Source organism: Suncus etruscus, chromosome 12 (genome assembly GCF_024139225.1).
Source record: "Suncus etruscus isolate mSunEtr1 chromosome 12, mSunEtr1.pri.cur, whole genome shotgun sequence".
NCBI classification, from domain to species: domain Eukaryota; kingdom Metazoa; phylum Chordata; class Mammalia; order Eulipotyphla; family Soricidae; genus Suncus; species Suncus etruscus.
This window is the reverse complement of record NC_064859.1, coordinates 22,312,139-22,337,069: the sequence shown is the minus strand read 5'-3', so window position 1 is coordinate 22,337,069 and position 24,931 is coordinate 22,312,139. Positions and strand designations below refer to the sequence as shown.

At 37.6% G+C, this 24,931-nt stretch overlaps 1 protein-coding gene across 1 annotated transcript in view; it reads right to left on the bottom strand.

The window, feature by feature from the left end:
• Nucleotides 1-24,931, bottom strand: part of EXOC6B (exocyst complex component 6B) — a 604,019-nt gene that overhangs the window by 519,584 nt on the left and 59,504 nt on the right. The gene's annotated exons all lie outside the window — the stretch shown is intronic.

The window sequence follows — 24,931 nt, the reverse complement described above, 5'->3', positions numbered from 1 at the left end:
ATATGTATGCAGTTTCAAACTAGTTGCTGGCTTTCTGCATCCTTATCCAAGCCCTCTACTTGTTTCTACTATTTGGGGGCCTTTATCACTAATATTCTCTTCAATTACAATAATGTTAAATAACATGACAGGTTTACAGTAGAACCCCTGGGTATGCTGACTATTTTAAAAGCTAGAAAATAAAATCCACATTTAAAACAGGGGCTTGGAGACTATAAATAAATTTTTGCTCCATGGGTTTACATCAGGAAATCCACATTTCCCAGATTTTATGTAGACATATGCAGAGGCAGAATTACATATATGCATTTCTGAAATGGACTGATCTATAGTTTCCATCTGGCAATACAAAGGTTAAAAAACAAAATCAGTGGCCTAGAGATTTTCTTTTAGACTGCTGACCACAGGAAAAGGCAACTACTGACTACTACTTTACAGTTAGTCTTGAATCAACATTGCAAATATCCCTCAGCCTTCTTCAACGCTAACCAAGATATCAGATATAAAATTTTAAAATCAAAAATAAGCAAGTCTTAACATCTGGAAAGTCCGTAGGTCTACTGAAGTATAACTTATATGAATAGGCAATGCTATGGAACAAAAAAAGGAGTTTTTGACAGGCACCACCAGCAGGACACACTAAACAAATGACAATATTGGAGAAAGACTGCCATCTAGTGATGGCTTATGACTACCATCTCTTGAAACTTCAACTTGAAGGAGCCCAGAGAGACTAATATATTTAAAAATTTGACTAAAGATTTAAACTATTTCTTAAAATGTATTTCATATAAGTACTCTAATATTTATATTCCCATGTCTATAATAAAATAAGAACTGGATAAAAAGGCATATGCTTCTGAAAATTGTAGGTGTGCCACAGTTATACAAGGCTAAGACATTAACTGTACCAGTAGTTTAATCATTTATTATAATCCAAATAGTCTAGTGCCCAGTGAAAGGAAAAGAAGTGCTTAAAGAACAATCTTTGTATCCTCAACTACAGAAGACTGTCTTATGGATGATCTACAAAAAAACCCCAAAGGAACCACAAGTTTTTCTTTTCTTTTCTTTCCTTTTCTTTTTTTTTTGGGGGGGGGGTTTGTTTTTTGGTTTTTGGTTTTGGGGGTCACACCCGGCAACTCTTAGAGGTTGCCCCTGACTCTACGCTCAGAAATCACTCCTGGCAGGCTCAGGGGACCATATGGGATGCCAGGATTCGAACCACCGTCCTTCCGCATGCAAGGCAAACACTTTATCTCCATGCTATCTCTCCGGCCCCCAGGAACCACAAGTTTTTACAAAAATCAAACTATACTTTTTCAGCTACAATTTCAATATCTGATGCTTACTTCTAAACAACCCACCTATATTTCATGTGCATATTAAGAGAAACTTTAACCTCTAAAATGACACAAAAAATTCTAGTTAAGAAATATTTATCCTTACCCAATATGGAACCAAAATGATTATTGTGATTATTATCTGGTTGTTAAAACAAGAAAAATAACTTTTTAAGTATATATATATATACACAAATATATACATATATCTCATACTATCTCACACATTTCACTTTATAAATGAGATATAATATTCAAATTTTATAAACAAAAACCTGAAACTCAAGAAATGAACAATTTTCCCAATTCACAAAGTTAGGAGTATCCTTCCTAGAATATCAGTTTCTCCTTTTAAAACAAGGAATGGTACAAAATTGTATGAACCCCTAGTATACATTTAGAGTTAGTACACATTTTAGAGTTAAAAGAGGTCTTGGAGATGGGATACAAAGCTCTTATTGTACACTGGAGGAAACTGAGGCCAAGAAAAGTTAAGTGCTTTAATCAAAATTACATTGCTTATTACTAATACAGCTGTGCCTGACTCCCAAAGAAAACACAATTAGGAAACGTTAATGCAATATGAAGCCTAATACCAAGCTAAGTGCTTTTTGAGAGAAAAAGCATGCGGGAGCAAGAGTGGAGAAAGTGAGAGACAGAAAGCTGAAGGAACGGGCGTTGGGACATTGTATGACTGAAAGTTCAATTTTTTTTAATGTTTTGAAAGAAAGAAAGAGAGCAGAGGGAGAGGGGAGGAGAGCTGGCAGACAGACAGACAAACTTCTACTTCAAAATGTTAGTAGTGCCTACACACAGCTATTTCATTCTTTGATCAGAAGAATCCCCATTTATTCTGGAATTTCATTTCCCCACTCTATTTGCAAGGGATACTGCTACATATTTTCCAGCATATAAGATGACCCTTCAACCTCTGAAAAACTTCATAAAAGTTGGGGGTCGTCTTATATGCTGATATATGGCATGCTGAAACTTACTCCAGCTTCAGGGACAAGTGATTTGCTCCCCTCTTACTTTTAAGAAATAACTAATTTTCTTGTAAGACTTTTATGAAGTTTTTCATGGGTTGAAGGGTTGTCTTATACGCCGGAAAATACAGTATTTAATTTGTCAGTCAACCTTGGTCATTCCATGCCCTTTTTCAATGACTAAGTTAAAAGATGCTAAAACTCTCACTGATGAGAAGTAAAGAGAGGTCAAGTGGAGAGAATACAAGGAAAGAGTATCCTATATGATACCTAGCTGTGACCATCCAAAAATGAGAGGAGATGGTGCCAACTTAAAAGTGGCAAGATAAATATTTATCCTTAAATAAAGATATTATTCCTTCAAAAAAAAGTTGGCAATGATCAAAAATAAAAATTGCCAGGGACAGCAATGATGAACCAATCCTGAAATAATTCTATCTCCAAATTTCAGTCTGTGAGTTAGTAATTCTCTTTTTGTTGCTGCTGTTGTTCTGTTTTCAGCTTTGGGGCAAAATCCGGCCATGCTGAGATTTTACTCCCAAAACAGCATTCAGGAATCACTCCTGGTGAGCATGGGGAACCATATGGGGGTGCTAGGAATTAAATCTGGCTAGGCATATTCAAGGCAAGCACCTTCCCTGCTATACTTTCCCTCTGGAACCAGAAAATAACTTTTTTTTTTTTTTTGGTTTTTTGGGCCACACTTGGTAACGCTCAGGGGTTACTCCTGGCTATGCGCTCAGAAATCGCTCCTGGCTTGGGGGACCATAAGGGATACCAGGAGCAAGGCCCATCCTAGGCTGGCACATGCAAGGCAAATGCCTTACAGCAAGCACCACCACTCCAGCCCCAGAAAATCACATTTTTAAGGGAATTTCCAATTTCCACTTTCCTTTAATATTCTGCTACTAGCAAAGGAAAGTATCAGATGCTTACATCATAGTTCAATTTTCAAAAGTTAAAAGCAAATCAAAGAACAAGCAATTTCAAATCTACCCCTAAATCTATTTTCAACCACCAACATTGTGCCAGCCCACAGAAATTGCCTTCCAATCCACAAAGTAAGTCAATGCTGCTTATTAACTATGAAGTAGTGATATTCAACCACTAGTATGCTAACCACTAATGGTCCACAGGTACAAAAACAATAAAAACCACTTCTTGAGCCTAAGCTGCTCTTCTGCCTTTTCATTTAGTATAGGAAAAAGTTATTTCCACTCAAATTTCACTTTGCAACTTAGGACCAGAGCAATAGAACAAGATGACCAACCTGGGTTTGATTCCCAGCCCACCAGGAGTGATCCCTGAGTACAGAGCCAGGAGTAAGTCCTAAGCACCCTCTTTGGTAGAAACACCACCAAGGATTTTATTAAATTGTATACTGACTATCCATTCACTTGTCAGTTTCTCCATCCCATAATTTTTATTCTTTAAGATTTAAAGAGGAGAGTAAAGATGTATCCTGCCCATTTTATCTCAAGCTCCGAGCATGGAGTCAGACATGAAGAGAATCCTTTATGAATACTGAAAATGGAAAATGGGGTGGGCAGGAGACTAATGATGTGGTTCAAAATGCATGTAAAAGAATATATTACATGGATGTAAAAGTTTATCTGTTGAAAAGCTTTAAAACCACACAAAAGATAGAAAATAGTTCTTTTTGTTTTGCTTAATTGAAGGAAAAAACAGTTCTGATGATTATTCTGGTCTTTTCTTTCTCATAGATATTTCTTAACTGTTTGACTTGGTTTTTTAGTCTTGAAACATTTTCTTCTCATTAAGCTCCATAAAAGCATCATTAGTATTTTTGTTTATTCCAAAAGTTAAAAATAAAGTGAAAGAAACAGATTTGAGCATGATGTCGAAAGTAGAAGGTCAAGAGGAGGTTAAAGTGCCTTCCCTTTCTACTTCAGTTTGCCCATCAATTTAATTCAGATCTTACCATAAGTTAGACGTTCTCAGTGTCTCAGGTGCAAATGTGAAGACAAGATCACTGCATGTATGTGTAAATATCTACACACACATCCATACATATATATATACTCATTAGTGACAGGGAAAGCATAACCTAGTTCATCAAGTTCATGCTAATCTATGTTGAAGATTATATTCAAATGTTTTTGTGCTACAGGAGGGCAAATAAACTTAAACCTTTTTCCAGCTCTGCAGATACTAAGGTATCCATTTGGTTGAAAGGACCAAAATAGTCTTTTCTTTTTTTTTTTTTTTTTTTTTTTTTGGTTTTTGGGCCACACCCGTTTGATGCTCAGGGGTTACTCCTGGCTATGTGCTCAGAAATCGCCCCTGGCTTGGGGGGACCATATGGGATGCCGGGGGATCGAACCGAGGTCCTTCCTTGGCTAGCGCTTGCAAGGCAGACACCTTACCTCCAGCGCCACCTACCCGGCCCCAAAAATAGTCTTTTCAATCAAAAGAATCCTAAGATAAGTTCTCCCTCAAGGCAGGAAAGCTTCTATGATGGCTATTTTCCGAGGGATAAAATACTGGGTGGAGCAGTTTCAATTGGCACCTCCCCAAAGGGCCTACCAAAAACCTGGTATTGGTTAGAGAGCACACGAGTGTAGAGAAGGAAAACTTGTCACAAAACATCAGTCAAATCAACAACAGACTATTAGGAAATAAAAGAATGAAAGCAGGGAAACTTCAAATTAAGGGCAAAGAGATTGCCATAGCTACATGATAATATCACACCATTAGGTCAATTAATCACCATAAGTAAGTGAAGACACAAAAGCCCTATAGGTTATGTTAGTGGGTACATTTCAGCCTCTGTATCAATTTGTGTTAATTGCAAAAAGGTTCATTCCATTGAAGCTTTCAGTGGTAATGATGAAATCTGGCAGATAAAAGTTGAATTACAGATGTTGTCAAATGAAAGAAATAATCTTTCTACAGTATGATAACCATTGAACCTAACCTGAGGAAACTGCTTGAGGCATAGATGCTATATGTATAAACCAATATAAAATTATGATTAATAGGCAGATTAGGTCCAGTTTCATTGAATACCATTTTTCTCAAGTTTAACACTTAAACATGCAAAGTTAGAAGTAAATAAACTATTGAATCACTGAGTATCTAAAACATCATAATGAGACTTGATCTAGGGTATATTGATAAAAACTCTACAAAATCCTTTACAAAAAATAGGAATTAAGCCCTCTGATTAATATATATAAATATTTTTAAATATTAAATATTAATTAAAGAAAAGTTTCAAAGTCTCCACACTTAAAATTATTTTATGGTGGGGTTGGAGCAATAAAACAATGGTAGGGCATTTACCTTGCACACAGCTGACCCAGGACCCACCAGGGTTCAATTCCTGCCATCCCATATGGTCACCCAAACCTGCCAGGAGTAACCCCTGAGAGCCACGGGTATGGCCCAAATACCACCCAAAAAAATATTTCATAATTAACTGACATATCATAAAGCTATAAACAATACAGGAAAAAAGAGTGGATTTGGTATTATATAAGCAGGTCTGATGTATCTATATATGTGTATCTAATAAAGGTCTAATAAACAAACCCAGTTTCCCATTATCAGATAAAATCAAACAATATAGCAATGTAATTTGTATTGCTTATGTCATTTGTAACATGAAAAGACACCTATATAAATGTATATACATGTTTAGTGGATTACATAGTATTATGCTATATGTATATATGTATACATGATATAAATATCATGTGAACTAAACACAATCATTCCCAATTTTCTCAGAATTGCTAACATTATATTAATTTTCTTGTCCATTTTAAGCCACTGATTACTGATACCCACAGCTAAATATGACAATAGTGTCATATTTTCTCTTAATATATATCATATTAGCTCTCAATTTATAAATTAGTGACAACTCTAAAATAAGAATGAATAAAATATGAATAGTTCTCACACTAAAATTATGAAAGCAAAGTATGCAAATAAGATGAAGTTCAAGAATAATAGGTATGATAAAATATAACATGATATATCTTTCTACTACTAAACTCCTAAAAACTGCTAAACTGTTTCTAAATCTTTTCTAGTGTATGATTAAACAGAAAAGGAAAAAAAGGAAATTTTTCAGAAACAAAAACAAAACTGGAACAGGAATTCAGATACCAATCTCCCATAACCTTATGCTTATATTTTGTAACCTTAGAGAGAACAAAAGACAAATTTAAAGCACACAGTAGTTGAGAAATTCAATCCAAGGTCCCCAAATAAAGTCAGATATCCATATGCTACAGCCTTAAAGAAAGATATGAAGCTCACCACAAGAGAATGGTGAGTGCAGTTAGGGAAATAACTACACTAACAACTATCATGACAATCTAGATGAGTGAGAGAAGTAGAATGCCTGTCTCGAATACAGGCAGGGGTTGGGAAGGAGGGGTAAGGGGCACTGGTAGTGGGAGTATTGCACTGATGAAGTGGGGTGTTCTGTTTATGACTAAAACCCAACTACAATCATGGTGCTTAAATAAAGATTTTATTAGAAATAAAAAAAAAGAAAGATATGGTAGAAAAGCTCTTCTCTATACAAGATGATGGCAAGAACATTGGCTCTCTCTAACACTTGTCTCGCAGGGAAAATCTGATTGTTTGGAACTATAAACTGGCCTTCTAACACAAATGAGGGCCATATTTATATAATTAATATGGTACAAGATAGCTAAAATTAAAAACGATTTTAAAGGAAGCCCCAATCTGGCTGCAAGTGTCCATTCCACCCCAGGAAACTTACTGAAGCCAAAGCAAATGACTAGGACTAGATCTTAACCCATAATTCCAATAACTCTCACTAACAAAATTCCTTTGACTTGCTCGGAATGTAATGACCAAAACTAATATAGTGCAAGAAAAAAATTAAAAATAATCAAACACACACAAATAATAAAATAAAAACGCTAAAGTTTAAAAATAAACAAATATAAGTAAATATAAATAAATAATAAACAAACAAATAAAATCTGTGGCATTTAAGAAAAATAGGAAGTATAGTAATACCCAGAGGCAACAAAAATGAGAGCGGAAGGACCAGCCCATGATATGAAAGTTACCACAAAGAGTAGTAAGCGCAGCTAGAGAAATAATTACACTAACAACTACCATGAGAATGATAGAGAAATACAATGCCAATCTCGGACAGGAAGGGGATGGGGAAGGAAGGAAATGGGAAAATTGGTGGCAGGAAAGTTGCACTTTGATGGGCAGTGTGCGCATTTTAAGGCTGAAATCCAATTACAAACCTGTTTGTAACCATGGTGCTTAAATAAAAAATATTGTTTTAAATTTTTAAGGGAAAAAATATACAGTTAAAAATTAAAATATAAAAACAAAATTAAAATAAACATGAATTGTAAATACAATATATTTGAATAGGGAAAAAAACTATAAATAGCCACACTGGAAGAGATATATAGAACTATTAGAATTAATCTATAATGATATTTATAAAATGAGAAGACCAATATTTAACTATACATAAAATATATACAAACAGGGGCCAGAGCACATCGGATAGGGAGTTTGCCTTGCAGGCTCAATCCTTGGCATCCCATATGGGCCCCCAAGCGTGCCAGGATTAATTTCTAAGCTCAGATAGAGAAGAAACCTGTAAGTGCCACTGAATGTGGCCCAAAAATCAATATATATAATTGTGTGTATATAAATATACATAAATAGAATAAATGTAATGCAACAGAGACAAAAAATAAAAATCTATATATATACAAAAAGGATATACATAATGCATATACATAATATAAACATTCTGTTCTATTACAACAGACATATTCTGTTATTAGAATATATATTCTATTAGAATATATATACAGATATATAAGAATATATATGCACAAAAAGAATACATATAATACAACAGAATTGTTAGAATATACATTGTTGAGGAATGTGGAAAGCCTGTCTAGAGTACAGGTGGGAGTGGGGTGGGGAGGAGGGAGATTTGGGACATTGGTGGTGGGAATGTTGCACGGGTGAAGTGGGTGTTCTTTACATGACTGAAATGCAACTACAGTCATATTTGTAATCAAGGTGCTTAAAGATATCAGGGGCCGACGAGGTGGCTGCCTTGCAAGCGCTAGCCAAGGATCAGGACCGCAGTTCAATCCCCTGGCATTCCATATGGTTCCCCCAAGCCAGGGGCAATTTCTGAGCACTTAGCCAGGAGAACCCCCTGAGCATCAAACAGGTGTGGCCCGTAAAACCAAAAATAAAAAAGATATTAATAAAAAAATAATATAGGGAGGACAAATTGGTGATGGGAATCCCCCTGATTTTATGTAAATATGTACCTAAATATTATTGTCAACAATATGTAAGCCACTATGTTCAAAATAAAAATTATATTAAAAAAGAAAAAAATTGTTAGATAAAAAAGAACATATATTGTTAGTAGATAAATTCTATGATTTTCAGAACATTACAGTATATATGATATATAATGAAAATGTATATATATATATATAAGAAGTATATATATAATGCAACAGAAAGAGGCAAAAAATGAAAAATTCTACAAGTCTTTTGAGAATGCTATAATGAAGTCCTTCAGACTGGGTAATGAATAAGCAAAAGATTTCTTTTGCTTATTTTGTTCTTTCTGAACATTCTACATAGGGTGGCCAGAGAGATAGCATGGAAGTAAAGCATTTGCCTTGCATGCAGAAGGAAGGAGGGAGGGAGGGAGGGAGGGAGGGAAGGAAGGAAGGAAGGAAGGAAGGAAGGAAGGAAGGAAGGAAGGAAGGAAGGAAGGAAGGAAGGAAGGAAGGAAGGAAGGAAGGAAGGAAGGAAGGAAGGAAGGAAGGAAGGAAGGAAGGAGGGAGGGAGGGAGGGAGGGAGGGAGGGAAGAAAGGAGGGAGGGAGGAAGGAAGGAAAAAGGGAGGGAGGGAGGGAAGAAAGGAGGGAGGGAAGAAAGGAGGGAGGGCAGGAAGGAAGGAGGGAGGAAGGAAGGGAGGGAGGGAGGGAGGGAAGGAGGGAGGGAGGAGAAGGGGGAAAGAAAGAAAGAAAGAAAGAAAGAAAGAAAGAAAGAAAGAAAGAAAGAAAGAAAGAAAGAAAGAAAGAAAGAAAGAAAGAAAGAAAGAAAGAAAGAAAGAAAGAAAGAAAGAAAGAAAGAAAGAAAGAGAGAGAGAAAGGAGGGAGGGAGGGAGGAGAGAGAGGGAGGGAGGGAAGGAAGGAAGGAAGGAAGGAAGGAAGGAAGGAAGGAAGGAAGGAAGGAAGGAAGGAAGGAAGGAAGGAAGGAAGGAAGGAAGGAAGGAAGGAAGGAAGGAAGGAAGGAACTGGCACATTTTCTACATTGAAATTAAGCACTGCTTTAGGATAAAATTCAAAGCCCCTAGGACTGGGAATGTGGCTCATTGTTAAATGGTACTTAACATTGAGCCACACCCCCAGTCCTGAAATAGCTTTGCTGAAGTATGATTGACTTGTACAAAATTTCACATATTTGAAGCTTGATGCTTGAATGCATGTGTCATTAAACCAACAGTCACATCAGGATAGTATTTCAACACCCCCTCGTCTGTCTGTCTGTCTCTTCCTTCTTTCTTTTCCCTCCTTCCTTCCTTCCTTCCTTCCTTCCTTCCTTCCTTCCTTCCTTCCTTCCTTCCTTCCTTCCTTCCTTCCTTCCTTCCTTCCTTCCTTCCTTCTTTCTTTCTTTCTTTCTTTCTTTCTTTCTTTCTTTCTTTCTTTCTTTCTTTCTTTCTTTCTTTCTTTCTTTCTTTCTTTTGGGAGGAGGCCAGACCCTGCAGTGCTCATGGATTTTCTCTGGCTCTATACCCAAGGATCATTCCCAGCAGCCCTGAAGGATCATATGGTGTGCTGGGGATCAAACCTTCGTTGGCCACATGCAAACCAAGTGCTTACCCACTGTATCCTAACCCTTCAGCCGCAAGTGCTACTTTCTTGAGGAAGACTGCATTTAAGAACATTACTAAGAAGGAGTTATCTAAGAAAGATTATCAGGGAAATAAAACAAGAATGAAAAATTAGTCTTCCAGAAGAGAAATAATGAAAGCTATCTACTCAGAAGTGTTTGAGGGACCATATGAAAATCAAATCAGAATAAGCATCTCTCTCTGCCCCAGTTTGAGATGCTTGTAAAATAAAATCCTGGTTGGATATTCAGACTTCTAGGATTTGATATATGCCTTGGTATTACTGATTTGAGAATTAAAGATTTTAATAGTGAAAGTTGAAGTATTGATGCCTTTAAGAAAGTATATGTGTAAATGGGAGTCATCTCAACCACTCTTGGACCCAGAGTATAATGAGAAGAAGGAAAGAAATTTGTGTGCAAGGAGGAGAAATACAGATATGAAGTAATGGGGATCAGGGCCCAAGGGGTCTCAAGTAGTACTATTTTATTTTTTTTGGTTTTTGGGCCACACCCAGCGATGCTCAGGGGTTACTCCTGGCTGTCTGCTCAGAAATAGCTCCTGGCAGGCACAGGGGATCATATGGGACACCGGGATTCGAACCAACCACCTTTAGTCCTGGATCGGCTGCTTGCAAGGCAAACGCCGCTGTGCTATCTCTCCAGGCCCACATTGGTAGTATCATAAAAGCTAAAACAAAGAACTAGATTAAATTATTTAAGAAAAAAGAACTAGGGGCCGGGGCGGTGGCGCTAGAGGTAAGGTGTCTGCCTTGCCAGCGCTAGCCTAGGACGGACCCAAGCCAGGAGTGACTTCTCAGTGCATAGCCAGGAGTAACCGGAGCGTCACCGGGTGTGGCCCAAAAAAACAAACAAACAAAAAAAAGAACTAAATATCCAAGTCAAAGGCAACAACAATGAAATCATAAGACCCATCAAAACTTAAAATGAGCCTGTTATGCTGGCAGGCTGGGGGCAGGGGTGATGGCATGGGACACACTCTAGGAACACTGGTGGAGGAAGGTCAACACTGGTGGTGGGACTGACCTTGAAACATTGTATGTCTGAAACCCAACTATGAAGAACTTTGTAAATCACGATGGTTTCAATAAAAAAAAAACTTTGTTTTTCGGTTTTTTGGGCCACACCCAATGATGCTAAGAGGTTACTCCTGGCTATGCGCTCAGAAATCACTCCTGGCTTGGGGGACCATATGGGACGCCAGGGGATCGAATCGCAGTCCATCCTTGGTTAGCGTGGGCAAGGCAGATGCTTTACCGCTTGCACCACTGATCTAGCCCCCAATAAAATATTTTAAAAAAAAAGCATATGTAAAAAATGAGAGGAGATAAAGGCCAAGCAGTTATTGAGTACCAGGAAGAATTACTAGAAACAAAGGAAACCATAGGTAGAGAGACTTAAGGAAGAATGTATGGTTATAGAGCCGGAGCAGTGGCACAAGTGGTAAGGCATCTGCCTTGCCTGCACTAGCCTAGGACAAACCATGGTTCAATCCCCCAGTGTTCCATATGGTCCCCCAAGCCAGGAACGATTTCTGAGTGCATAGCCAGGAGTAACCCCTGAATGTCACCGGGTGTGCCCCCCAAAAAAAGAATGTATGGTTATGAGTGTCACATATAAAAGAAGTCAAGTAGATAATAAAGAGTTAATATTTGATTATTATCAGTTGGCTTTTATTGCCTTAACAACATTCGGTTTACTAGGAGTAAAGATGTAAGAAACAGATAAATGGGGCTGAAATTGAAGAGCAAGTCCAGTTTGAGAAAAATAAGGCACTAAACACGATAGGAAGCTTGCCACAAATAATGGATTAGTGCAGTTAGGTTATGAAGGGACCACTAAGACAAGGAAAGTTGGAACTGATCACTCTGGACAAAAACAGGGTGTTAAAAGGGGATAAAATGATATGTATGATATATACCCCTTCATTAGCAGTAAAGCAAACCACAATGTCAAAAGGTGGGGAATAAAAGGAAGAGAGAGAGAAAAAGAGAGAGAAGTAAAATGTCTGCCGAAAGGCAAGCAAGGGAAGGCTGAGAGGAAAATTGGGGACATCGATGGTGGGAACATATACTGGTGAAGGGTGGTGCACACTCTGACTGAAACTCAATCATGAAAAGTTTTGTAACCAAGGTGATTAAATAAAGCAATTGTTCTTTTTTTAAATAAGGCACTGAATATAGATTTCAAAAGAGCTGTGATGTTTATGAGTAAAATATGTTTATTAATAATTTGATATTTTATTATATTATAATTATATATTAATAATAATTTGTGTTTCTTAATTGAATCACTGATACAGTTACAAAGTTGTTTGTTATTGAGTTCAGTCATACAATGTTCCAATATTCATCCCTTCATCAGTGCACATTTCCTGCCACCAACATCACCAGTTTCCCTTCTGCAGCTGTCAGCCTACCTCTATGGCATCATATTCTCTCTCTCCTTTCTCTCTATCTCTCTTCTCTCTCGCCCTTTAGGCAGTATTATGGTTTGTAATATTGTTACTAACATATTACTTTATCTCCTTTCAGCACTCAGTTCTAGAAGTCCAGACTGATCATTCCCAACTATCATTATCATAGCGGTCCCTCTTAGCCCTGACTACACTCTCCGGCTATTTATGGCAAGCTCCCTATCATGGATGGTCCTCCTGACCCGCATCTCTAGTGTCTCTGAATATTACTACCATGCCATCTTTCTTTTATATACCACAAATAAGTGCTATCAGTCTTTGTCTATCCCCTTCCCTCAGACTCATTTTGCTCTGCATAAAACTCTCCATATCCATCCACGTATAAACAAATTTCATGACTTGATTTTTCCAAAAAGCTATGTAATATTCCATTATATAGATGTACCATAGTTTCTTTACCTACTCATCTGTTCTTGAGCACTTGAGTTGTTTCTAGATTCTGGATATTGTGAATAGTTTTGCAATAAACACAGGCATACAGATGACTTTTCTGCATTGTGTTTTTTGGGCCCCAAGAGTAGGTGCTGGAGCATAGCGCAATTTCTAGTTTTTTGAGGAATGTTCATAGTGTTCCCAAAAATACTGGGCCAGTCCACATTCCCGCCAACAGTGAATGATGGTTCTCTTGAACTATCATTTCTCTTTTTTTTTTTTTTTTTTTTGTTTTTGGGCCACACCCGGTGATGCTCAGGGGTTACTCCTGGCTATGCGCTCAGAAGTCGCTCCTGGCTTGGGGGACCATATGGGACGCCGGGGGATCAAACCGCGGTCCGTCCAAGGCTAGCGCAGGTAAGACAGGCACCTTACCTCCAGCGCCACCGCCCGGCCCCATATCATTTCTCTTCATTCATGCCAGCACTGGTTGTTCTTGTTCTTTTTAGTGTGTGTCAGTCTCTGTAGTGTGCGATAATATCTCATTTTTTATTTGCATCTCCCTGATGACTAGTGATATGGAGCATTTTTTTCTTGTGCCTTTGGCCATTTGTATTTCTTCTTTAGAGAAGAGCATGTCTTATTAAGAGAAAGTAAATAGAGAAGAAGCACAAAAATACAATTAAGTCTTAAAGAAGCTACATTCCTGGGCTAGAAGAAAAATCAGGTTTTCAAAATCTGGAATTAGTGCTATGAAACCATGTGTGATGTGAAGTAAAATTCACCAAAAGCACCATCGTCCTGTTGATCTTAAATCTCTTTAACATTTGTCTAGTTTTATCCTAGAAATAAATAGGCAACACCACTAATGACACTAACTGAAGGAAATCTGAGTTGATCTTGTTCAAATATTTATTTGTTCATATTTTTGAAACGGGTCTACACTGAGCACTCTCCACAGTAATGATTTATATATGTGTCTCTCTCCTCTACAAGACTATGAGTTCCTTGAGGGTTTACACCTGGAATAGTGCCTGGAGTTGAGACAACGCATTATCAAGTGGCAAAGGGGCTAAAGCAGCACCCTTTTAAATGTTTCAACATTTAAACTTCCACCAAAGACAAATGTTCCACCAAGGACAAATGATACAGTTAATAATAAACATTCTTATTTAAAAAGTAAATACAACGTCTAGTAGTGCAAATAATTTGTACTCTAGTTAAAATGCCAAATAGGAAAAGAAGGAATCAAAGGAAGAAAAGAATGAACTTAAAGATTCAAGGATAGCTGTAGTAGAAGAGAAAGGTCTGGGAATAATTTGGCTTTCCCTAGCTCTGCTCTAACCTTCTCTGGAAGCTAGGAGAAGGCAGATGATTAAACTGCAACAAGAACTGGCTCTGAAGGAAACAGGTCTTTTGGTCCTTGTTGACAATAGAAGGGGGAGGGTGACAGCAGTCCCTCTGGGCTTTTAGAAGAAGAAAAAAATTGCTTCCAGGTGGACATTTTTTATGGAACCATGCAGCCTGGAGCCCCCCCCCCCTTTTTTTTCCTTTTCCCTGCTTTCCTTCTTAAACACTAATGATTGTAGTATCAAGCTGCAGCAAAAGAAACAGATAGCTCCCAAATAGCATAGTTATATGCTCCATATTACCAAGCTAACTCTCAAAGGAGTGGGGTAAAAAATTGTCTCTTTTTTAAGGGGAAAGACAGAGTGAAGTCTGTTAAAGATTTGCATTCTGCAGAACATAAAAACAGTCAAAAATTCTGTATCATAATGATAAATATCAGTCTCAAGCCAAAACTAGACCCTCTGATATGCAGTCAAGAAATGAACAAAAAACAAAGCTGATACTTATCAAGTTTTTATTGCTTTATTTTAACTTGTGTTAATTATTTTTATTAAATGACTATCAAAAAGGAGAAAAATCCTACCACACATTATTTAAGAAATCTGATCATGGTTCTAAAAAAATGGCTAGGTATCTGTCTGAGTTTAAAGTAGTTCTGAGTAGTCATAGCTTAAGAACACAAGAGGAAAATTTTACTTTATAGATTAATAACCTATAATTAAAGCATAAAATAACTGAGGCTGATCATTCCAATTTACTCTAGGAAGTCTTAATGTATTCCAATATCATCTACTATAAAATAGGACAATAAGAAAGTAAAACTGTATCACAAGTACAACATTTTACTTCTAGCTCATTTTTTAGTAGTTACTATTCAGAAATAACCTTACTTTGTAGTTATCATTATTTCTTTCATGCTCTCAATTTGTTGGGGGGATTGGTTTGGGGCCACATACGGTGGTACTCACGATGTACGCCTAGCTCTACTCTAAGGGGTCTCTCCTGGTTGAGTTCTGGGAACCTATACATGGTGTCAGAGATTGAACCCAGGTCAATATTTTTTTTTGCATCTCTTGAACAAAGGAACACAGAAAAAATACCAAAATAATGTACTACAACATTTGAACAAAATAACTGTGGGTTTTTTTCTTTCTATTTTTCAATTATTTTATTTAAATATACATTACTATTATAGTTAAAAATTCATTAAAAGAAATCTTTGGGAGCTGGAGAGATAGCATAGAGGTAAGGCATTTGCCTTTCATGCAGAAGGACGGTGGTTCAAATTCCAGCATCCCATAAGATCCCCCGTGCCTGCCAGGGGCGATTTCTGAGCATAGAGCCAGGAGTAACCCCTGTGTGCTTCCGAGTGTGACCCCAAAAAAAAAAAAAAAAGTTCGGGCCCGTAGAGATAGATAGCACAGCGGTAAGGCTTTTGCCTTTGACGCAGAAGGACAGTGGTTCGAATCCCGGCATCCTATATGGTACCCCAAGCCTGCCAGGAGTGATTCCTGAGCATAAAGCCAGGAGTAACCCCTGAGCGCTGCTGCGAGTGACCCAAAAATCAAAACCAAAAAAAAAAAAAAAAATCTATGTTGAAGTAATGCTTCAATAACAGTAGATTTTTCAATAAAATACTAATTGAAATAAAAAGCAAATAAGAATAAAGAGATAGCATGGAAGTAGGGTGTTTGCCTTGCATGCAGGAGGATGGTGGTTTGAATTCCGGCAGCCCATATGGTCCCCCAAGCCTGCCAGGAGCAATTTCTGAGCGTAAAGCCAGGAGTAACCCCTGAGTGCTGACAGGTGTGACGCCCCGCCCCCTGCCAAAAAAAAAAAGAAAAAGAAAAAGAACAAAGACTGATTCAGGATAATTTGGGATCTAATTTTTTATTATTTTAAGAAAAGTCAAATAAATTCTGAAAAACAATGAAAATATTTTTCTCAAGATACATTCCCCCCAAAAGCCAGGATGTCCCTCTTTACCCACTCCTTAACTACCATGTTTTTTTATGATGAATCAATATGCATTCTGTCTTTATGATAATTCTGTTTAAGGAATATATAAATCAATCCATTTTAAACATTTTTTAAATACAAAAATGTCTTTAAAAAGGAATCTCAAAAGATAATCTTGAGTTTAATCTAATTTTGTCTAATCTGAGAGACAAATTTTTTGTTTCACTTGTCCAGATTCCACTGAAAGATCTCAATTAAGATGATGTTCATCACAAGACCAACTATCCCATTCCAACAGTTATTCAAAGTTCTTATAAAAAATAAAATGTGCCTTTCTATAATTTATCTTTTATGTCCTTAAAAGACCACTGAGAACAAGTCCTTGATCCTTCTCTTCCCTTCTCCAGACTAAACAATCTCAAATTATTCAACTATTCCATACATAAACAGTCTTTCAAATCAGGTTTTTAGCCCTCTGGACACATTCCAGTAGTAAACATTCTTCATATAGTGGAACAAAATCAGCAGTTCAGTATAATGGTCAAGAGTACACACTTCAAAGTTAGACTTCCTTGATTCAAATCTTGGTTCTGACACTTAACGTGTGATCATGGTCAAGATTTCAGCTTCCACACCAGTAAAATGCAAATAGTAATTACAGTGATTTCATATAAGTCATCATGTGAGGATTAAAAGGCATAATATAAGTAAAACATCCCAAACAGTACTAGTCTTACAGAAATTATGTCATAAATTTTAGGATCAAACTAATAGATAGATAGATAAATAGATAGATAGATAGATAGATAGATAGATAGATAGATAGATAGATAGATAGATAGACAGACAGACAGACACACAGACAGACGACAGACGGGGAAGAGAGATATTTCCTTTCATTTTACTGCTTCTATTTAAACACCCTATAGATGATAGATAGATAGATAGATAGATAGATAGATAGATAGATAGATAGATAGATAGATAGATAGACAGACAGACAGACAGACAGACGGGGAAGAGACATTTCCTTTCATTTTACTGCTTCTATTTAAACACCCTATAGATAGATAGATAGATAGATAGATAGATAGATAGATAGATAGATAGATAGATAGATAGATAGACAGACAGACAGACAGACAGACTGACTGACTGACTGACTGACTGACTGACTGACTGACTGACAAACGGAAGAGAGAGAAAGAGAGAGACATTTCCTTTAATTTTACTGCTTCGATTTAAACACCCTATAGTGGCAGTGAAATAGCTCAATTGGTTAGAACGCATGCCTGACACGCACAATATCCAGGTTCAATCCCCAGCATCAAAAGGCCCCCAGTAGTATAGCAATAGTTCAGCAGGTAGGGCACTTGTATTTCATGTGGGCAACTGGGGTTTGATCCCCAGAATCCCAAATGGTCCGTGATTCCACCAGTTCTGATCCCTGAGTGCAAAGCACCATGAGGTGTAGCCCAAAAACAAAATTAAACTACAAGAGTAAAGGGCTCCAATGCACCACTAAATGTAGTCCTGGTAGTCTCCAGCACAATTAGGGATATCCCCAGATATTCCACACAAAAAAAGCCAACAGTAATGCTTCTGCAGTTCTGCCAGTCACATGATGTATTATGCTAATCCTACAGCCACATAAAAATGGGGTCGAAGAGATAGTACAGGAGTAAGATGCTTGCCTTACACAAAGTTGAACCTGGTTGAATCCCCTAGCAGAGCCAGGAATGATTCCTCATAAGAAAGCCAAGAGTATCCCCTGAGCACCATCAGATGTGGCACAAAAATATGTGGCATAGGGAACCACAGAAAATTAATTTTAAATCTCACAGAATCACCACCCATCACTCTCATCAGGGATCAATTCCAGGTCTCATAAATGCAGGGCTGCACTTTACCACTGAATCATATCCCTGGCCCTCACATAAAATATTTGAATTTGTTTTGGATATTGCTTTTCTAAATCTGTTGATATTCTGTACCTAACACTTAACTATTCAGAACATTTTATCAGTCTTCTGAAGGCTTTTAAAGCAATAAATTTGTCATTCAAACTTCTGTTTCCTGGTTCCCATTTGTTAAATAGGTACTTACAAAACGACTATTTTCACAAATGAACATTTCTATGGGAAAGAGAAGACCCAAAGCAATTCTAAGTTCTAAGAAAGGACAAGCCTGGAAAAAGCAGAATATGAAACTGTAGGCTTTTCCTGGTTCCATTGTAAGGAGGTAGGAGAGACTGTAAATTTAATTTAAAGTCAAGAAGAGAATCTCCAAAAGTGAGCCATTCGATTTTTTTTAAATACAGAAAATACAAGTAATCAACCCTATTTCCTTTAGCCAACATTCAGTCCCCTAACCTCAGCCAACTTGAAGAGAATGTGCCCTGAGCCAAAGCTTTAAAGTCTCTCCATTTTGAAGGAACATTGGAAACAATAACCCAAAACAAAGGAGTTGAGTCAGTGAACTTTCTGCTCTTTTTAGTTGGAAGGACAATTGATTTACATCATGTGTCAAAGAAGAAACACCAGTTAGAATCAAGAGTGATAAATTTTAGGTCTTCTGAACTATTAAATAAATCATATTTATGTTAATATATCATCTTCTTATAAACAAAATATTTTGTTTACTGTCCCTCTCACATGCTCTGCCCTTAAAAAAATTCCAAGGTATATCATAATTCCAAGGTGACATATGCTCATAAAAAAATCTTTTTTCAGGTTTGCTCTTCAAGCCCATGTTCTCCCTTGAGCATGTATCTCACTTGCTTGTCTCTCTCTTTTTTTTTTTTTTTGAGGGGGGGCACACCCGGTGACATTCAAGGGTTACTCCTAACTTTGTGTTCAGAAATCGTTCCTGGCTTGGAGGACCATATGGGACACCGGGGGGATCAAACTGCGGTCTAGCCTAGGCTAGCACGGGCAAGGCAAATGCCTTTCCACTTGTGACACCGCTCTGGCCCCCTTGTCTCTGTTTCTTTGCATATTTCCACTCTGGAGAATGTGTAGACCACACACTTCTCCCTTTGTCTTCCCTTACATCTTTCTAATAAGTTATAATAAAAACTACATGTACGTTTTTTTAAAAACCTCTTTCAGGCAACAGGAACATGGTTTTAATAGATCACATTTCTTGCATATGCAAGAATAAAACATGGCCCTCTAAGCATTACTGTGTGTAGCCCTGGTGGCCCCCAAATGTCTCTAGACTCAAGCAATACCAAAAGGAACCCCTCTTGAATATTTCTAAATAACTTTTAATGTTTATATTCCATATCTAATGATCTCAATATATTCTCAAAACACTTCCCTGGCATATTACAGTCTAGTGAGCTTAGTAATAATCAAATAAAGTCCTGCTTCTACCAATAGTCTTTACGTAGGATCATCTTATCTACTCTACTCCATAATTTTACTTTATACCTAGATTTAAAAAAAGATAAGTTGGCTAGAGCGATAGCATGGAAGGTAGAGCATTTGCCAGTTCACTGTCCCTCAGACCATTGGAGGGTCTGACTATAGTAAAAACAAAACTTATGAATGAGTTCTTATGTACACTGAATATATCTTATTTTGCAATGAACAAACAAAACAGATACAAATACAATATGTGGCCCGCAGGCCATAGTTTGAGGACCACTGGTACTGTATAAAAAGACCATTGATTTTTATGTGTTAATTTTGTAGCCTGCCACCTTGCTATATGAGTCTATTGTTTCTACAAGTTTTTTGGTAGAGTCTTTAGGGTTTTCTAAGTAGAGTATCATGTCATCTGCAAACAGCGAGAGCTTGACTTCTTCCTTTCCTATCTGGATTCCCTTGATATCTTTTTCTTGCCTAATCGCTATAGCGAGTACTTCCAGTGCTATGTTGAATAGGAGTGGTGAGAGAGGACAGCCTTGTCTTGTGCCAGAATTTAGAGGGAAGGCTTTTAGTTTTTCTCCATTGAGGATAATATTTGTCCCTGGCTTGTGGTAGATGGCCTTAACTATATTGAGAAAGGTTCCTTCCATTTCCATCTTGCTGAGAGTTTTGATCAAAAATGGGTGTTGGACCTTATCAAATGCTTTCTCTGCATCTATTGATATGATCATGTGATTTTTATTTTTGTTGTTGATGTTGTGTAATGTTGATAGATTTATGAATGTTAAACCATTCTTGCGTTCCTGGGATGAAACCTACTTGATCATAGTGAATGATCTTCTTAATGAGGCATTGAATCATATTTGCCAGGATTTTGTTGAGGATCTTTGCCTCTGCATTCATCAGCGATATTGGTCTGTAATTTTCTTTTTTCGTACCACCTCTGTCTGGTTTTGGTATCAAGGTGATGTTGGTTTCTTAAAAGCTATTTGAAAGTGTTTCCTTTTTTTCGATTTCATGAAAGAGTCTTGCCAGGATTGGTAGTAGTTCCTCTCAGAAAGTTTGAAAGAATTCATTAGTGAATCCATCTGGGCCTGGGTTTTTTTTGGGGGGGGCAGACATTTGATTACCGCTTTAATTTCATCAATAGTGATGGGAGTGTTTAGATATGCTACATCCTCTTCATTCAACTATGGAAGATTATAAGAGTCCAAGAATTTATCCATTTCTTTTTTTTTCCCCCAGTGGCATAGTTTCTCAAAGTAGTTTCTGATTACCCTTTGAATCTCTGACATATCAGTAGTGATCACTCCTTTTTCATTCCTAATACGAGTTATCAAGTTTCTTTCTCTCTCTTTCTTTGTTAGTTTTGCCAGTGGTCTATCAATCTTGTTTATTTTTTTGAAGAACCAACTTCTGCTTTCGTTGATCTTTCAGATTGACTTTTGGGTTTCCACTTTGATTTCTGCTCTCAGCTTTGTTATTTCCTTCTGTCTCCCTATTTTTGGGTCCTTTTGTTGAGCACTTTCTAATTCTATGAGCTGCATTATTAAGCTATTCAGGTAGGCCCCTTCTTCCTTCTTGATATGTGCTTGCAATGCTATCAATTTTCCTCTCGGTACTGCTTTTGCTGTGTCCCATAAGTTCTGATAGTTTGTGTTTTTATTATCATTTGTTTCCAGGAAAGTTTTGATTTCCTCTTTGATTTCATCTTGGACCCACTGGTTATTCAGTATGAGGCTGTTTAACTTCCAGGTGTTAAAGTTTTTCTTCTGTGTCCCTTTGGAATTCACATATAATTTCAGAGCCTTGTGGTCAACAAAGGTAGCCTGCAAAATTTCTATCCTCTTGATATTATGGAGATATGTTTTATGTGCCAGCAATGTAGTCTATCCTGGAGAATGTTCCATGTACATTGGAGAAAAGTGTGTATCCAGGTTTCTGGGAATGGATCTACTAGGCCTCTTTCTTCCATTTCTCTTCTCAGGTCTAGTATATTCTTGTTGGGTTTCAATCTGGTTGACAAAGCCATGTTGAGGTCCCCCACAATTATTGTGTTGTTATTGATATTATTTTTTCAGATTTGTCAACAATTGTATTAAATATTTTGCTGGCCCCTTATTCGGTGCATATATGTTTAGGAGAGTGATTTCTTCCTCCTGTACATACCCTTGATTAATACAAAATGTCCATCTTTGTCCCTTACAAATTTCCTGAGTATGAAGTTTGCATCATGTGATATTAGTATGGCCACTCCAGCTTTTTTATGGGTGTTGTTTGCTTGGATAATTTTCCTCCAGCCTTTCATTTTGAGTCTATGTTTGTTCTGACTATTCAGGTTTGTTTCTGGTAGGCAACAGAAGGTTGGATTGAGTTTTTTGATCCATTTAGATCAAGGGTGCTCAAACTTTTTAAACAGGGGGCCAGTTCACAGTCCTTCAGACTGTTGGAGGGCCAGATTATAGTAAAAACAAAAATTATGAACAAATTTCTATGCACACTGCATATATCTTATTTAGAAGTGAAGAAACAAAATGAAAATAAATACAATATGTGGCCCACGGGCCGTAGTTTGAGGACCATTGATTTATACACTCTGTGTCTCTTAACTGGTGCATTTAGTCCATTGACATTGAGAGAAAAATTTGTTCTGGGATTTAATGCCATCTTTATATCGAAATTTGGTGTGTCTTTTGGTCAATCTTGTCTTAAATTAGGTCTTTCAGTTTCTCTCTTAAGACTGGTTTTGAGTCTGTAAAGTTTCTGAGCTGTTTGTCTGTGAAACCATGTATTCTTCCGTCAAACCTGAAAGTGAGTTTTGCTGGGTACAGTATTCTAGGCGAAGTATTCATTTCATTGAGTTCTGTCACTATGTCCCACCACTGCTTTTTGGCCTTGAGTGTTTCTGGTGACAGGTCTGCTGTAAATCTCAAGGATGCTCCCTTGAATGTTATTTCCGTTTTTGACCTTACTGCTTTCAGAATTCTGTCTCTATCTGTGGGATTCGTCATTGTGACTAGGATGTTTCTTGGGGTATTTTTTCTGGGGTCTCTTTTGGTTGGTACTCTTCGGGCATGCAGGATTTGATAGCATATATTATTTAGCTCTGGAAGTTTCTCTTTAATGATGTTCTTGACCATTGATTCTTCCTGGAAATTTTCTTCCTGGGTCTCTGGAACTCCATTGATTCTTAAACGGTTTCTGTTGAGCTTATCATAGACTTCTATTTTCATCTGTTCACATTCTTTGACTAATTTTTTTCTTTGTCTGTTCATTTGCTTTAAGTTTTTTTTTTTTCAATCTCTCTCGCTGTATGGAGTTGTTATTTATCTCATCTTCCACAGCACCAATTCTAGTCTCAGCTTCTGTTACCCTGTTGGAGAGCTTATCCATTTTGTCATTCAATTCATTTACTGAGTTTTTCAGGCCTGTTATTTGACCTGTTATTTCAGTTTCGAGTTTTGTTGATTTTTGTCTTCATATTTTCTTGGTTCTTATTAGTGTTCTGTTCAACTCGATCCATGGTTTCTTTGAGTTCTTTGAGCATCTTCCATATTTCTTGTCTAAACTCCTTATCTGATTAGTTGGTTGGCCGTTTTCTGGCCATCAGAATTGTCATCTTCATTCTCTGTCTGATGCTGGCCTACGTTGTTTCCCCATTGTTACACTTGTACTGTGGGTTTTTCTACGTGTTGTGGTGGTATTCCTTGGCTAAATGATGCACGAGGCCACGGTCAACTTGCCTTGAAGGAAGGGGAGTCCTCTGTGGGTGAAGCCTCACACAGGATCAAATCTTAAGCCCGAGCACGCAGCAGAGAAGACAGTCTGGGAAGTAATGCTGGGCTTCAGTGATCCAGCACAGTTCTTAGTGTGATATTTTCTTCTTGCTGCAGTGGCGTTCTTTCCTTAGAAAGAGTGCACGGCTGTGTAGCGAAGCGAAGCAAAGTGCTCTTCTGGAGCCTCTGGGAGAGTGAATTTTCTGGTACCTTTTCGGCCCACTCCCAAGAGGTTCAGGGGACAGGACAGGAGACAAACACACACAGGCAGCACTCACAGTTTCTCACAGTGGGGCCCCACTGGGCAGGCGAAGATTTGTAGATTTTCCCAGCCTGATGTCACAAACAGGGAACCTGCCTTCTGCAAAGTACTGCTTATAGCCGGTTTTCACGTTTGGAAGCAGTTCCTTGGCATTTTGGCCCTGGAATGAGCCTCTGGGAGAGTGAATTTTCTGAGCCCTTTTCAGCCCACTCCCAAGAGGTTCAGGAGACAGTACAGGAGACAAACACACACAGGCAGCACTCACAGTTTCTCACAGTCGGGCCCTCAGGTCTTTTTAAAGGGCACCAACGCAAACATAAAATGTCTACCATAATGATCTAATTAACTAGCAATGGCCCAACCACCTAATATGACAACACTGAATGGTTTCAAAATGACTTTCAAAAGAACACAAGTCATTCAAACCAAGCAATGGGAATACATTAAAGATGAATACTGTAGGGCCGGGCGGTGGCACTGGAGGTAAGGTGCCTGCGCTAGCCTAGGACGGATCACGGTTCGATCCCCCGGCGTCCCATATGGTCCCCCAAGAAGCCAGGAGCAACTTCTGAGTGCATAGCCAGGAGTAACCCCTGAGCATCACAGGGTGTGGCCCAAAAACCAAAAAAAAAAAAAAAAAGATGAATACTGTAAACATTATAGTGACTGTTTACATTTTTAAAAAGATAAAAATGTATAGATTCATACAGCACATGACAGTGTTTAAATGACAAGCTATTAGACAGCGATCCTTATAAGTGTGGCAGGCTCTCCCATCATGCTTGTGTAAGTACAAGTGATGACATTTGCATAACAATTAAAAATGTGTAATGACACATTTTACAGAACATAGCCCTGTTATGTGACACATGACTGTATTCAACAACCCAATAATGGGGTATATCAGTTTCCTAGAAAATATTTGGTTAACCTAATTCAGCTAAGGAAAATAAGAGGAAAAAATTTGACGAGACAAAAGTAAACAGGAATACAACAGACTTAAATCTAGGAATGATTATAATTTCTGGTTTTCATTTAAAGTATTTAAAGTAAATTGTTTCTGATTTTCATTTCTTTTCAATTAATTAAATATACATTCA